The sequence below is a fragment of the Malania oleifera genome, chromosome 1, assembly GCF_029873635.1.
Source record: "Malania oleifera isolate guangnan ecotype guangnan chromosome 1, ASM2987363v1, whole genome shotgun sequence".
NCBI lineage: Eukaryota > Viridiplantae > Streptophyta > Magnoliopsida > Santalales > Ximeniaceae > Malania > Malania oleifera.
The window spans coordinates 152,792,033-152,796,416 of record NC_080417.1 but is presented as its reverse complement, the minus strand read 5'-3'; positions in this window follow the sequence as shown (position 1 = coordinate 152,796,416).

Sequence of the window (4,384 nt, the reverse complement as noted above, 5' to 3'; positions counted from 1 at the left end):
CCAGACCAGACATTAGTCAAGCAGTGGGAGCCATCAGCAGGTTTATGTCAAATCTATGGAAGACTCACTAGGAAGCAGTGAAGTGGATTTTAAGATATCTACGTGGCACTATTGATAAGTTTCTATGTTTCGGCAAAGGAGATTTGAAAATTTGAGGATATGTTGATGCTCATTTTGCAGGTGAAATTGATCATCGCAGAAGCACCACCGGATATGTGTTCACTGTTGGCACAACAGCTGTTAGTTGGATGTCACAGATACAAAAGATTGTTGTTTTATCCACTACAGAAGCTGAGTATGTAGCAGTGACAGAAGCCAGTAAAGAGATGATTTGGCTTCAATGTTTGTTAATAGAGCTCGGAATAAAGCAGGAAAGAAAAGTTTTGCACAGTGACAGTCAAAGTGCGATATATCTGGAAAAAAACTCTACATTTCATTCTAGAACCAAACACATTGGATTACGTTATCATTTCATTAGATCTCTATTAAAAGATAAAGTGTTGACACTATAAAAAATCCAAGGTAGCAGGAATCCGACAGATATGTTGACAAAGGTGGTGACTATAGAGAAGCTGATGTTGTGCTCAACTTTAGTTGGTCTTCATACTTGAAGACAGATTTGAGTACATCATTATCTATATACTGGTTGAGATAGTATCTCCGTCTCCAAGTGGAAGATTGTTAAGCTGAAATGGAAATGGAGAAAATATGGAAATGAAGAAAATGGAAATGCCTTGAAGAGGATGAGCTGCAGCAGAAGAGAATGAGCATGCCAAATTCATTCCATCAAAAAACACAATTATCACGTGCTCAAATAATCCATTAAAAACTATGTGCTCATTATCCATTAGAATGCAATAACTCCTTTCCTTCTATATCTATCCTATGTATCTATAAATAATAACATTTGTATTATGTGAAGAGTGCAAGTGAAGTGAGTGAGCGAGGAGTGTGAGAGTGCTGAAGGTGAGAGAGAGAAAAGTGTGAGAAGAGTTGAGTCTAGTGTGTGTCTCCTCCTCTTATTTTTTCTCCTATATTATAGTATATTCGGTGTGTTCCGTGGACATAGGCCAAATTAAACTGAACCACGTAAATTTAGTGTTCTTATTTTGTGTGATTATTTTGCTTGTGTGTGTGATTATTGTTCCTAGATCCCTAACAGTGGTCTGTAATTTTAGACATTTCTAGTCCGGCTGGAGTTGAATGCTTGCATTCTTTGTTTTGTTGAAAGTCATAGGTCTTTCTTATGTTCACTTATGCTTACTTGCAGCCTTGTAGTTTGGTAGAATTCCATAGAATCTTTGATCTTAGTGTAGTCAAATTAAGCTACGTGGAGTAGAACTAAAAGTATGTGCCAGTTGCAGCAAAACTGTAACGACCTAACATTTATCTGGGTGTGTTTTTTTTTTTTATACTATAACAACTATAATGCTCAGATATCAAACTGAATTAAACCCAACCATCAACCTAAGTAGCAAGAAGTGGAAATCAAATAAACATAACGACATATAATTATGTACAACACCAGAGTGCTAAATTATTTCCCAAAATATACATGTACGACTGTTTCCCAAACTACGCTCAACTGGGCTAGGGCTATACAAAAATACTTCAAAAACATACTCACTGTCTACTGACAGGGCAGTACTGCAGCCCCTTTATCCGCGAGCCTGGTCTGCTCGCCTACTTGGGTCACCTAAAAAATGTTAAAGTAATGGGATGAGCCAACGCTCAGTAAGATGAAATATGTTATTGCTAGTGTGTGGCAAATGAGTTACAATATTATGAAAATCTGTTTCTATATAATCATGTATAACTGGATCTGTAAATACAATAGAAGTAATAGAAACCACCACCATTTCCATGTTGCTTAACATATCTGTATTTTAGGTTTCTATTCAAAATACTTTTAATATAGATAAGTATATTTTCTGTCTCAGTAAATCTATATATACATAATAATAACTCAAAACTTCCCTATGGATAACTGTGTGCCATGATTTAACCCCTCATGACAGGGTTGTGCTACCCGTAGGTGGGATCTACCCTGGCTAGCTGACTAGGGTAAACCACTATACTCCCTCAGTCAGATCGGCCACTCCTCAACCCATATCTGATGGGGAGCCTATCCACGTCTGGGCATGATTGACCTACTACCACGTATTATCTAAATAGGTGATTGCACTCTGAACTGAAATATCTATTACTACGGTATCATGCTCTGTAAATTGTATAGTCCAACAGGGTCTGATACTATATAATACATCTCTATATACAACTATCTGATTTACCATGATTCTGAAATAACTGTATTAACCATGACAATGAAATAACTTGTAACTGTGTCAACTATATTTCAGAACTGAACTATAATCTATAAGTCATGGTACTAGAAACTGTATCATCACGATACTAAAAACTATATAATCATGGTATTCTGTAATTACTATAAAACATATTCATTGGCTGTATATTCTGTAAAACATACCCTGAAAAATATTATAAAACATGCTTTAGTACTATATTTATATTCTCAAGCCACACGGTGATTTAATACATAATATTCATAATTAATAATTTGTATAATGTCCAACTGTGAATAATAAACTGGTAAAAATATATATTTCATACTGGAAATCATTTTAAAACTACCTAGCTTAGCATATTTCCCTTACCTGATTTCTGCTAAAATCTCCTTACTGTAACGGGTCCTACATCCACAGGGTTCTCCACTCAACACCTTGAAAACCATAAATCCCAGAACAAAATGTCACTATTTCTACGTCTACAGCATTTCCTACAATTTCTGGAAAGTCAAATTCTGAATAAAAGACCTTACCCTAAATTTGGGATGAATTTCAACTCTGCCCCACCGATGATCCGCTTCGGCAGACTTGCAAAAAACTCCACCAGGAGCGTCGTGGTGGTCTCAGATCATCGATCCGGCGACTAACGGGGCCAAAATCGAAGAGAGATAGAGGAGAAGCCGTAAAGGAGAGAGAGAGAGAGAGAGAGAGAGAGAGAGAGAGAGAGAGAGAGAGAGAGGGTTTCAACTGAAATTTCTACGTAAAAATCTGAGTTAAACACTATTTATACTGCAGCCTTCGTCAATGAGCCACGTCATCTCATCGACGAGTCCTTAAGTAATTTTGTCGATGAACCTTACTTCCTCATCAACGAATTTTAGACGGCCTAAAACCCCTATTGGTATTTTCTCGTCGACGAAGCTCAATCTCGTCAACGAGGTCTTGTTGTACCCTCGTCGACGAATCCCCTATATTCGTCGATGAGAACTAAGGAAAAATTTTTGGGTTACTACCCCCAAAGTGCAATGTCGTCGATGAACGCTAAGTTTACCGCCTCATTCTATTTCTGTTTCCTTTTCTCTCCCTCTTTATTATTTAAATAACATTATTCTTCAGGTCGTTACAAAAACTATCCATGATTTCTACATGAAGCACCCTATCATGAGTTCTTTTTAAGCTTATAGGTCAAGTGTTTGCTCAATTACACTAGTAAGCAGGGTAAAATCAGTTATTTTCTCTTAAACTATATACTCATGAATATTGATGATCCAGGGATGAAAGGTCCATCTATTTGCTTCCTTTCTTGTCCTTCACCTATTTGGAATTGTATATTGGGCATATAACTTGTTAAGAGTATGTTCTTTCAGTTCTTTTTCCCCTGGTCAGACTATTGGACAACTAGAAAAAACGTGCCTTCAAAACTCATTATTACATATTATAAAGAGGGCATTGTCATTTTAAGTTGGTTTTGGGTGTTGTTACTGTCTTTGAATTGTTATTATTGTGCAATCCAAGCATGGGGTGAACCAATGGTACACTATATTATACACTTTTAATGCAGTAAAATATTTAGTTTAGCTACTTATCGGGAAAAAAAAAATGGAAGGAGAAGAAGGAAAAGATCAAATACATTGGATAAAAAATTTTGGGTGGTCCTTGAACGCCATGTTGTTGGCAAGGAAAAAAAAAACTTAGATGCTACAAGGGAATTGCTTCCCCTCCATTAGACCATGTCACTATATGCAAGGTCAAAACAACTTACTTGACAAAGTTTTAGTGGAGGGGGTGTGGTACTCCCATATATATCATTTTAAATATTCTCTTAAATAAGTTGTGACGACCTGCTTAATTTCTATATATATTTTTTTTAATAAAATTAATATCACAAATCCCAGCTCAGCAGATCATAATCCACCTGAACCCGTGGGTACCAAGGATACATAGCACACATAACGAAAGCCTAAGCAGCAGGAATCATGCAATTACAATATTATAAATACGAAAACATCCATCACATTACCATAAATACCAGAGTCACTATATCCACTGTATTTCGGTATACACATCCCAAAAATAAA